This window comes from Oxyura jamaicensis, chromosome 10 (genome assembly GCF_011077185.1).
Source record: "Oxyura jamaicensis isolate SHBP4307 breed ruddy duck chromosome 10, BPBGC_Ojam_1.0, whole genome shotgun sequence".
Classification (NCBI taxonomy): domain Eukaryota; kingdom Metazoa; phylum Chordata; class Aves; order Anseriformes; family Anatidae; genus Oxyura; species Oxyura jamaicensis.
Window position 1 is genome coordinate 11,451,900 of NC_048902.1, and position 12,559 is coordinate 11,464,458.

At 46.2% G+C, this 12,559-nt stretch overlaps 1 protein-coding gene across 2 annotated transcripts in view; it reads left to right on the forward strand.

The window, feature by feature from the left end:
- The window catches only part of PDE8A (phosphodiesterase 8A), a 163,829-nt gene that overhangs the window by 22,461 nt on the left and 128,809 nt on the right, over positions 1-12,559 (forward strand). The window contains exon 1 of one of the 2 annotated variants that reach the window (XM_035335389.1): positions 4,105-4,127. The exons of the other annotated variant lie outside the window; for it this stretch is intronic. The gene's annotated coding sequence lies outside the window, so the exon portion shown is untranslated. Of the gene's footprint in view, positions 1-4,104; positions 4,128-12,559 lie in introns of those variants that run through there. 2 annotated transcript variants of the gene reach the window in all.

A 12,559-nucleotide genomic window follows, 5' to 3' on the forward strand; every position in this document is an offset into this window, starting at 1 on the left:
GTTCAGGCTTGTGGACAACAAGCAATTTTTTGCTGGTCTTGACCAATGTGTGCAAACTCTAAGAGATGCAGGGCTATGCTGTGGAATTGAAGGTTATGTTAAAAATACTTCAAAAATATAGAATTTTAGGTGGCTATATTAACTATTTTTAATACACAATTGTCCCAAACCCACTGACATTACAAAAGATGGATACGATGGTGATAGGCCTGGAGGGGAAGACGTACGAAGAACGGCTGAGGTCACTGGGCCTGTTCAGCCTGGAGAAGAGGAGGCTGAGAGGAGACCTCATCACAGTCTACAACTTCTTCGTAAGGGGGTGTCGAGAGACAGGAGACCTTTTCTCCATTAACACCAGTGACAGGACCCGCGGGAACGGGGTTAAGCTGAGGCAGGGGAAATTTAGGCTTGACATCAGGAGGGGGTTCTTCACAGAGAGGGTGGTTGCACACTGGAACAGGCTCCCCAGGGAAGTTGTCACTGCACCGAGCCTGTCTGAATTTAAGAAGAGATTGGACTGTGCACTTAGTCACATGGTCTGAACTTTTGGGTAGACCTGTGCGGTGTCAAGAGTTGGACTTGATGATCCTTAAGGGTCCCTTCCAACTCAGGATATTCTATGATTCTACAGTTGCAAAGGGAGTCAGCTCACAGCCTTACTATCAGGCTATAGCAAGTAGTTGTGACTTAGGGCAAGTCCCTCAATTTTTATTTTCCCATCTGTAAGGAATTATGTCATAGATCAGTCAATATTTACGATGTGTTCCACTTAGCCTGTGATAGAACCGTAGACCTGTAAATAAATGAGAGTTTGTCTTCTGATGCTCAAGAGAGAAATGAAAGCAATACAGCAACTCTTTTAGAAGAAATCCAAGATTTCTGTAATCTCTTCTGAGGTTCTGTTTTCACTGAAGTGGTTAATAAAGCCTGGATGCAGGGTATTCTAATGTGCATAATTTAGTTGAGCACTTTAAATTCTTTTAGTTATATGGCTCCTGTCTGTCTGTTTTTGTTTTACTTTTTTTTTTTCTTTTTCCACTGCTGAGCTCCATAATTGTTCCTTTTAGCCACAGTCACCTAAGGTCAGGCTGTACCTTGCTAAGGAGCCGAACTGCAAACAAGGCTAGCTAAAGCACGTGTCCCCAGCCTGCTCCTGTTGCTAATCCTCCCAGGTTCTGGGCCTAGCACTTGGCAGAGCAACAAAAGCAAACTTTTCATCAGAAGTTCACATTCTGCTCAAGTGGAGGATGAGCTGAGTAATTCCTGCCTTATTTAAGAAGGGTAGGGAAGCTACCTCAGCTTTATTTCTATAATGCAGGGGGCACAGACAACCTCATTTAAAGACCAGTGTTTGCACAGTGTGAATTTAGTGTCATGACATTGTTCCTTTTCCCCAAATGCCTTTCAGACTGCTTTCATTAGTAAATACACTGTCATTGTAGAAATTACCACCGTGGCTTTAAATTAGCAAGAAATGGCAAATGTAGTTTATACTCTGGTAGGATGCTGTCCTGGGTCTTCAGTTTTGTCTGAAATCTGCAGTGCTATAGAGGATTTTTATTCCTGCTTGTCTTTAATTTATTTGCTTTTTCTTCCTCTTGTAATTTTTTTACAATCTTCATCTCTGCTTCAGTTCTTTGTGCGTTAAGTTCATTGCATAGGAGCAGGCACAGCAAATTGAGAAAACCCACTTGGGAAGGAGAGGAAGGTTGATGAACTTTGTGCCCAGAGCCTCCAGGCAGCCTGGGGGAGCCCAGGCGTGGCCAGCACAACCCTGCACGAATGCAAGGAGCCAACAACACCAAAACGCCACCCTGGGATCAGTGTGGGATCCCTCTGCCCAACAGCTGCCTCAGATGGGAAAGTGTTCTTACTAATGTATTGGTGTCACCGATAGGCTACTGTATTAAGATAATAAAAAAATAGTATCGTGGTGAAATGGTGAGGAAAGGGGGGGAAGGGGGGAGATAAAAACCAGAAATCCTGAAAAGGGAGAAAAACAGCAACCCTCATCATTTGTTTATGTGTTCCTCATATAGGTCAGTATTTAGGGACATGTGGGAAAGTGCTTACAAAATACTGTTGATAAATATCCTAATACAGCAGAGACATGGCACGAGGAGTTACTTGGAATGCTTTGGGGTGGCTTGGAGTGCTCAGGAGTTGCTGTGAGACCATACAAGCTGTTTTGCTTGCTACCAAATGGGTCTTGCTGTTGTACCTGCTCCCAACACAGGCTAGCCAGGTGCCTCACCCCTTCTCGTCAGCTTCTCTGCACACCTGCATGTGGACCTGTGCACGGCTTCCCCCCATGCCCAGTTTCTGAGTTTGAAGCACTGATATGAGCAAGGAGAGGAAGCATCGGCTGCAGGAAAATGTGGTGCACACACAGTCACCTGTGGAGACAGGCTGGGAGTGCAGCATCCCCCTCCTGCTGCTCCAGCCCCTACCCCAAGCTGCTTCCCCACAAGAAAAAGGGTTGGGGTGGAGGCTAATTCATTCTTAATTACATAGGGCAACTTTCAACTTTTCAGTCCATTTTTCTTCTGTATTCTGACATTGTGAAAGCCCTAATGGAAATACTTCTCAAGACTGAGCAGATTTCAGAGACCTCAGCTGTGAGCTAAGGGCAAAGCTTGTTTCCCAAACAAATAAACAATTTTATAAAAAAAAAAAAAAGACTGAGTAAGTGTTTGAATACAAATTACCAGCAAACATAGAAAGTCCAATATAAAGCAGAAAAGATTTTGGTTGAGGGGAAGGGGGGTTCAAGGAAAGCTTTTACTTTGAGCTGAAAACAGAGGTTGTAACAATGTCCTCCCACCTAAACAGTAAAACCTGAAGGGAACCCGGTGGCTTAGAAATCGTTAAACTAAGTCATCATCTGCAACGACACTGAAGTGTAATTTCCAGGTGTCTATCCCTACCAGATTATCCTAAACAGTTCTGGAACATTTAGCACATCCATCTCTTCCTCTAACGAGCAAAATGTTTAGGCCTAGCAGGAAGCTTTTAAACATATGGCTAACACTGTGTTAAGATGAGCCTTGCAGCACGGTGCTAGTGTAAAAGTGACTGAAACTAAAGCAGTGGGCAAAAGTGAAGGTGGCTGATCTAATGGAATTCTCCTAACTAATGAAAATGCAGAGCTTCACCAAACAGCCAAAGATTTAAATTTATCTCAGTTTGCCTAAGTGCCATGCTGTGACCACGACGGTGACCTTTAAGAGGGATTCTGGGTGCTATAACCTAACTTCATCGGCGATAGGAAATCAGCAGGTATGAAAGTCTGTGATTTCTTGGAAAACAACCTCATGGTGAAAAAGTGTTTCCTTCTGTTTGACCGGCACTAAAAGCCTGCGACTGAGGCTTGAACCACTGAGCTGTTAAGGGCAGCAGCAACATTGTGCCGCTCGTGGGGAGCACACACAGGCTCCCACCTCCCGGCGTGGCCGCCCACCCCGCAGGGTCCCTTGTACCCTGGAAAGTCACCTTCTGGTGGTCCTGCCTTTCTCTCTCCCACACTTTAAGGAGCAGCCTGTACAGCTTGCCAGCAAAGAAATAATAAATGGTGTGTTTTACAAAGCGAATGCAAACAAGGGATCTGCTCCCACTTATCTAAACCTGTGTGTCGGTGATTTTTATCTGAGTGTCTAATGTTGCAGGTAATTTGTGTAGCGATGCGTATCTCTAACTGTGGCTATAGGTTAGTGCCTTTTTTCTATTCTTAAATGTGCAACAACTTGCACTACCAGTCAGAAGTTTGCATGTCTCTGGTTTGTTTTGTAAAAACTGCATCTGCATGAAAGAAGCTGATATATTACACTTACCATATACACCCACGTTCCCCGTATGCTTTTTCCTGTTATTTAGCTTATATTAATAAAAACCTGAACAAACGCTATGAGGGATGGAATTTGTTATATTCCTTTTTCTAATTTAATTTGTTTTTCTTTTTGATCATCTGTTACATAATCAGTGAAATACCTCCCAGCTGGAAGTGCAGCTTCAACTGTGAGATGCCTCCAGCTGTTTTTGGTAAATGAGCAAGTGGTTTTAAAAATCAAGAGAAGTACTGCTTGGGAATGGGGTCTGGTCCTGTGTCCTCTTACTGCTGCTGGCTTAAGGTGGGGGGAATATAGGGATGGGGCTCCTGCCTAGGCACTAAATTAACGGGGGCTTTAAGAGATCTGTTACGTCTCTCTTCTCCCTCTCCATGTGGCATTTGGTGGAGAGGTGAATGGTGTCCCGCTTGGTCAGTGGCAGGTGTGACTTTGGGCTAATCTGCTGCAAAAGCAATGATGTTTGGGGGGGAATCTGCAGCAGAAGGCAAGTGTTACCTAACATCCCTCTCCTAGAGCTTTACAGAAGTCACCTCTGAGTGGGGTAGAGAGAAGGAAAGAAACTGCTGAGGTTTGGCTCCAAGTCTGTCTCACCTCCCATGGACAGGCTGAATTTAGATTGCTAACTCGTGCAGTGTTTTTCTCGTATAGGTGTATTTCTCCCCAAGTGGAAAACAGACCTTGCTGGGATCTGCTGTTCCTGCTGAAAGCAAGCATAGCTGTGTCTGTAAAATGTTTTGGTGGTGAGATTATTGTAAGCATCTTATGATCTTATGTGTTCGATATGCCTTCACTTTACCTTCTCTCTCAAAAGGCTAGATGTCCTTTTCCATGTCAGTCTGTGAAATGGGCAGTCACTAACTTGGTTTCCTTCTGATGAGGTCGTATCTTTAGATTAGAAGTCATCAGAGCTGTGTTTTTTTTTTTTTTTTGTTTTGTTTTTTTTTGTTTTTAAATGGTTGTTTCTTTTTGTGCCCAAGACTTTCAAAAAGAAGATGTGTGCTTATACTGCCTGAGTAGGGTGGAAGCTCTATGCACAGGGGTCGGAAGAGAAGTCAAATCACTCTGACACTTGCCTAATCGACTCCAAAAGTGCATGGAGACAAGCAAATCTTTCATTGTTGTGTCTGGATTGGTATATCTGTTGTGGTAGTGAATTGGTTTGGTTGTTTTAATTCTTTGTAAAGCTGGCGTGTCCGCCGGTTTCCTCTGAAACTCCCTGAAACCAGAGGTGTAAACCAGCTTAGGGCTGTGGGAAAAAGTGTGTTGAGCACTGGGAGCGGGTGAGAGATAAGGGGAGGAGCAGCATTGCTCCTGGGTGTCTGTGGCCGCCGAAGTGTGAGGTCTTATTTCTGCAGAGGGATAGGAAGTGGAGAACCATGCCTTGGGGGCATACTGGGGAGAGAAAAGGATGGTACCGCAGCTTGTTTCAAGTGAGAGGAGATTAAAAGCTTCTGGACTGAGCGTGAGGAATCCGCTCACACGGACACGTTAAGTGCGTAGCTGGGAGAGACTTGCCAAGGCGAATAGAAACCACGAGATCAGTCTTCCCCCTCGGCAGGGAGTTCATCGCTCCCCCCAGTCTGCAATTCTCTCATGAGGTTAAAGGACATGTTTTAAAACTATTTTTCAGCTCTGTTCTCAAACCATTTGGGTGATTTTTTTTATTTTTATTTTTTTTAATAGTGCTTGCTATTGTGACTGTGTTACAGAGCCTGTCAACCACCGCAGCACCCAGCTGTGCTGGCTGCGACCATAACTCACGCAAACTGCCAAGTGCTGTTCTGCTTAATGTGACAGATCCTTCCGTGATAGCGGCACTACAGCCAGCCCTGGTGAGCGCGTGGGGAAGGATGGTGCCCATGTGGAGAAGATTTATGGTTGTTAGGGCTGTGGTGAGTGAATCTGCAAGGGCTGCCTTCCCCTTTTCAAAAACTCGGAAGATTTATCTCCCCCAAACATCCTGAGAGAGTCTCTCTCTCTTTTTTTAATAGCTATCCCCAGAAAACTTGCACCGTCTGGTTTTTCCACCTGCCCTCATTGTGGTTTCTCCTTATCTCTCCCCCAAGTTGTCATCTCCTCTCACAGTTCTTGTGGTGCTGCTCTTCCCGCTGCTCTGCTGCATGTGCAGACAGCCGTAAAACGGAGTTTACAAGGCTCATGATCTACGAGCGCTGTGCCACGGCACCGCAGAGGTCGGGTTCTTGTGCGTTCCTCCTTACAGCTGTCTGCACGCAGAGCTGCATGTGGGCAAGTGGCAGGGAGTGCAACTTCCCTGATGAGAGCCTAGAGAAACACGAATACAGTTGGAAAAATCATATGAATCGTGAATGAAACATTACTCACAGAGCCTGACTGCAGCGTAAGAATGGCATGTCAGACAGTCCTGGAAGAAGGGGTGCATCTGAAGGGAAAGATAAATTGCACGGCCATCCAAAGTCATCTGCCTGATGGTAGGGTGTGCTTCTTGTAGTTTACTGAGGGTTCAGCCACCTTGCTCCACGGAAAGACCTCCCATCAGGGAGATGGGCTGTACACAGGCAGATGTAGCTGAGTGTATTTAAAGGTCTTGCTTTGGCCCAAAGAAAGGAAATGTCCTTGAGAATACAGTTAACAGGTGTTAAGTATTCTGATTAGGTCCAGTCCTCTGTCTTACATTCAGATGTGTTTGTAGGGTGATTTTTTTTTTTTTCAGGTGTCTGAGTGATCCAGGAATGTGTCACTGCCAGTACACGGGATTTTTTGCTGTTGTGAATATAAAATAAATTAGTTCTTAACATGACTGTGGATGATGGATGTGCTCCTTAAATAATAAACTCAGCAACCAATGAAAGCCGTCTATTTTGCAGGTGGACAGCCTGTCTTAAACAGTCATTTTAGTGAGTTTTTCAGCTCCCATCACTGCCTTACTGCAGGGATATGTTTCTAGGTCTGTATCACATTTTCTTCTCTGCTACTGTCACCCCACACATCTCTGGAAAGGATGCTGGCACAGCGAGGAGGGCTGCTAACTGCTAACAGTCCTGGTTAATGAGGAGCTGGGCAGGAGGGGACTCCTGTCCTGGGACCCAACCCCTTTTTTTCCCCTGGAGAGGGGACGTGGGGAGTCAGAGAGATTTGTCTGTGGCTTTGAAAGCCTTTCTTGAGTGAGCCTTCCTTTGTGAGCCTGAACTGATCTTGTCAGCTGCTGAGGTTGGCTTACTGACACTAAGTGCTGGTCCTTGTGGCTTTGATGACCAAATGAGACCAACCTCCTGCTGGAGGAGCCAGGTTGCTTGTTTTTCTTAAGGATTTTCTTTTACTTTCTCTTGTTGGATCCAGGCAGGCCACAATGTGGTTTTGGGTGTTACGGCATCAGGACCCCACTTACAAGTTGGAAGGGTCCTGAGGCTGGGGTTGCCGTTGGGCTGGGCCAGAGGCTGGTTAGCTTGGGGTGGGGGTCCCATAGGGGGTCCTGGGGAAGCGGAGGGACAACAGGCAGCAAGGCCTGCAGGATGTAAGAACTAAGGGCCAGTTTTCTAGGAGAAAGACCAGTTCTCATCTGTGGCTTAGTAAATCACATCCTGAAAGGAATGCACACTAAATGGATGTGAGTTAGCTTAAAAATACTTGGGAAGAGGGCAGGGAAAATTCTCCAAGAGGGGAACAGCTAGTTCCCTATGGTCACAGCTGGCTGTATGGCACTGTGTATCCAGATAGATAAACTTGCTTGTGAAGCACAGGATAATTATAGGGGAGTGGGTGGGGACGACAGTGCTTTGTTCCTCCCTTCCCCACAAATTTTTGGCTGACTCGAGGCATGGCCAGGCAGTGGGAGCTGCTGGAGGCTGCTTTGGCAGCGGCAGCTCACAGAGCTGCTCTCCTTCCCACTGAGCTCTGGGGCTGGTGCTGCGGCTGCAGCTGGGTGTTGTGGAGCTGCCTCCTGCATCCCGTGGGGGATGCGTTGCCTGGGCTATGGGACTGGAAGGATGGGGCTTAGGTGGTAGTTCCCTAGGTGGTGAGCACCTGAATGCTTGAGAGCAGAGGACTGTGAGGGAAAGGAAATCCTGTGAGATCCTTGGACTGGATCCGCATCTGCAGTGCCTAGAGATCATCAGTGCTGTGGGTGTCAGCCTCAGCTGCCTTCTGGATCCACAAAGCTTCCTTTGGGGGCAGAGGAGACTCAGAGAAGCCATGCTCTCATCCTTTTCCCTGCATATGCCTTGCTCCGCAGAAATCGGGCTACAGCTAGGGCTGCTCTAAGCCAGCAGCATCGGAAGCCCTGTGCGAGTCCTTGAAGCTGGGGGACAGAGAGATCTGGACACCTCCACTCTGCATCTACTAAACAAGCAGGTGCTGCTCTTGGGTGACATCAGGACAGCCCACAAACAACAAAGTAGAGAAGACGTGGTGCGGGAGAAAACTTGAGAAACGTTGGACAGATGGACAACGTTGAAAGCAGGAAAAATGGGGAGTTTTTGTGGGAGATTTAAGGGGCTTGACTAAACATTGGGAAAATGAAAGGGATGTGAATTGCCTTGGGGCAGGGTGAAGGATTTTGATCTGATGAGGAGAAATGCCAAAGAGGAGAGAAACCAAATGGAAAAAGGGTACTTAGGGAAGGAAAGAAAAGGATTTCAGGAAAACGTAGGAAAAAGGACAAGAAACAAGGAAGAAGAGGAAGACAGATTTTGAGGAAAGAGACCTCCACATTGTGGGGACAGTAGAGAGGTTAAGAAAATGGAAAAGAGGGTACATCTTCCTCCCAGATATTTATCCTCCTGATCATTGAGCAGTGGTGAGTGTGATGTGTACACTACAACTGTAATAGAAATCCATTCTGACAGCAGTCAAACAACAGATGAAGTTTTGGGAAAAAAAAAAAAAAAGGTAGATGAAATTTGCAAGTACATGAAGTATCTGAGCTTTAAATCCAAATGTCTTTGGTGCTAGAGTTGAAAAAGTTGCTGACTTAGACTGTCCTGAGGACTCTGATTTCCAAGTGGCACAGACAATTGTCTGTATTCTGCAATCTGCATTATGCAACAACTGCAAGTCAGACAGCCTGCAAGGCCTTCAGAGCAGGGTTTGTGTTGATTGCTTTTGTTGTTGAGTGTGTTTTTTTTTTTTTTTTTGACACCAGGGAAGTGATGAAGAAAACAAACCCATTGTATTTCTGTATTTCCTAGGATCTGAGGATGATCTATTGCAGGATAAGTTTTATATTTGTCTTCCGTCACCTGAAAGTGCGTAGCTCCAGGATGCCTGTCCCTTATACACGAGCAAGCGGAAATACCCTGCCTTGCTCACGATGTGTAATGCTACCTGTGGCTAAGGCAGAAGAACGTGGTCCCTGTTTTTCTATAGGCTGGAGAGATGAGCTCTGTCGCAGCTTGCATGTCGCAGTAGTTAGCAGTGTAGAGCCCATTCAGCTCTTTGTATCCTGGCACATTTTCTGCAATTCCACCTCCTCCTCCCTCTCCTCCTCCCCACTGCCTCGTTTGCTGGCCTAGAGCGGGATTTCCTAATCCTCAGGAGGCCAGGAGACACAGTTGGAACATGGAGCTGACTTGGGGGGAGAAGCAATTAAACCAACATAGAGTAATCTTGTATCAAGATTGCTCACAGGACTGCAGGCATGCTTTTTCTACCCCTGAACAAATGTTTTCTCAAAGCATGCTGGTATGTGTTTTTCATGCAGGTGCTAGTCCATCATTTCTTCTTCATCATTCTGCCTGTCAGTGCCTTGGGCTCTGAACTATTATCAGAAGTGAATTTTGGCACCAAACTTTTTCTCTAGGCCTTCATTTTTGTGTAATTGGGCAGGAGCAAATTGTCCCGGTACTCACGCATAAACTCGTGCAATGCGCAGCAGGAAGAGGTCAAGGACAGTGTGCAATGGATGCCTGCTGCTAGCGCACCAAGGGAAAGGAGCTTGCTCATGGGAGCTTGGGGGCAGACAGCAGACAGGGTGCAGCGTCCCCCCCAAGTCTGGAAGTCTATGTTTTTTATTTTTTGGGGGGGGTCAAGAAAAGAAGGATCCAATTTAATTTGTCTTGGAGATGAGTGGGGAAGTGGCTGAATACTGTAATTTTTGATTCCTTTTGAATTTTAAGTTTATGTATTTGTTCTCCAAGTGCTTTGATCTTCTACAGCTCCCACTTGTCCGCAGACCGAGCTGATAACAATCATTGCAAGTTCTTTCCTAGCCTTCGTTCTTATTCTGTAATCCTGAATGAATTTCAAACTTATTCTCCATAAATAACCTTTCTCTTTCCCCAGCTGTCTCCTCAAGCTAGCTCTCTTCTGACCTCTCACTTACTGACTCTGCACTGACCTTGCACTTCCCCCACAGCCCTAATCTGCCAGTGTCTACGCTCCTATTCTTCCTCTGCTCTTCTGCACTATTTCGGTTTTTTGAATAATAGGGCCCACCATTTCCTGAGCTGCACTTCAGCAAATAGGCTTGAACGAGCCCCTTTATCTGCAAGCACAACTCATGTAGCATAGTGAAAAATGACTGCAATGGCAATGATTTTGATATCTTCACCTTTTCTCTCTGATTCTAGGCTACAGCTGAACCTACACTTTCAACAGTATTTTCCTACTGGCAATAAGAAAAGGGGAGTAATGTTCTCAAATTTAAGAGAAACAAGCCAATGACTGTGCCAGTGTCTTGCTCAAATAGATTTTTTATGTCTTTAGTTGGAGTTTCATCAGTGTAGCAACAATTCTGGTAATTTCTCAATGGCTTAATGACTGTTAAGGAATTGTTCATGCATTTTGTGCTCAGCTCACCCTCCAATTCAAGGCAGTATGAATTCTCATTTGAAAAACTTGCAAATGGAGCTTTAATTTTTGTTGTTTGGAGTAGGCTCTAGATTGAAATACTCAGAAATAATCTCTGTGGCTTACTGTGGAAAAACTTTTGAAAAAGGGCAAAGAGGTCTTACACATAGTATCTGCATGTACACTGTGGTTTTGTTTTGCTGCTATTAGGTGATGTTGAACAAAGTACTTTTTCCTCCCAGTATTTGTTTGTCTGTTGTTTTGATAAAATAATGGCTGAATGTGAATTTGTCTCTGAAATGGAAAGCAGATGTTTTTTAACATTTGTGTTTTTGAAATGGCACCACGAAATGCAGATTTCATCTCCATGTAGCTGCAAATCAAACCTATTTATTTTACAAGTAGAAGGCTTAACTCTAGGTGTCAGCACTGCAAACTGAATGTGGAGCTCTGAAAATGAAGTTTTGCTGTCTCTGACTCCCCCAGTGCCACCAGAAATTAAGTGCAATAGTAGTTTTGCTGACAGATCCATTAAGGCTGAAGAAGAGAGCCCACGCTTGTGGTTAATGGCACAGGAAGGAATTTCAGCATTCTCTTCTGACACTGCGCTTAAGTGCATTCTTATCAGTGGGATCTAGAAAATTAGAAGTTTAACATAAAGAATGAGGACAAGATTCCTCTCCCACCAATGCCCACCGTTTAAAGCAGGTCTGTTAAGCCTTTTCCTTCATTTATTAAGTGCTTATCTTAAGTGGGCATCCGAAGTGATGAGAGCACAGGAAGCGGGAGTAATTTGCTGGTTCTGACAGGCGATACGGAGCAGCTAAATTTAATGGGGTGCATGAAGTTTATGTGACTGCTGCTTATGTTTGAAATTGCACAGTAGCAGGGAGACCAGGGGCGGAAAGGCTTCATTTTCCAGCCTTTAACCCTAGCAATTACTAGAAGTAAATAAAAGCATTTTGACAGTGCAAGTACTGTGGTTATCCTGAAAAACCACATTTCTCAAAAGCACTGCCTGTTGGCTTTGCATCTCCAGGCCTTATAGGGTGCTGCCATCTGCATCAGGCGACGCTGTGACCTATATCAGCGGAGAGCTGCTTTTTGCTACTTCTGCTGACGCAGTCACCGCTTATCTGCCTATCTGCCTTTTAATCGTGACCTGATGGCATTTCCCATGTAGCTAAGGTAATGCTCAGAGGCCGGCTGTTCCGAACGCACACAAGGGCGCTCTGAATTGGCTGCTTCTGAAGCACTGTGACTGATGGCACAAAACCCGGCGTGAGGCACGTTTGGAGGAACTTGAATAGCTTTCCCCGTAACACCTCATTTTCTCTCCTTAGGCACAGGAGCTTATTGACAGAAGTCATCTCTGATATTTGGTGTTTTCAATGCTCCTAAAGCTAAAGTTTGGTCTGTCCCTCCCTGACCTGCTCTTCCTCTGGGCTGTTGCTCGCCGGGTGGCAGCGAGTGGTGCGTTATCTCCGTGGGTCATGGGGAGCGAGCCTGGGTGCCGTAACCAGGAGCGAGGGCACGTGTGGGACAAGAACGCCGGGCTGTATGCTTGTGTCGGAGGCTGCCACCGAGCCTGAGCTGTGCTTGGGTCCGTACGATGGGATGTGTCAGGGGTGCCCCTAGCTCTGTGCTGGGCAGGGCCTTGGCAGCACCTCAAGCGCTCCGCTCCTCTGACGTGTGTTACAACCGGGGTCTGTCTCGTGTGTTGTCTCCTAACGCGAGGAGCGGCCGGTCTCGCCAACAGAAAAAGCTTGTTTGATGTGCGAGCTGCTGACCGAGTCGGTCTGCAGATCGGTATCCAAGTCCCGGGGTCTGCCTCGGCACCTTTACCCTCAAAACCACTGCCGAGTGAACGGGCGGGTCTCGGGCTCGGCCTGTCCCCGGCTCCCCTCAGGGCACCGAGCCCTCGGTGGGGGGGGGGGGGGGGGGGGGGG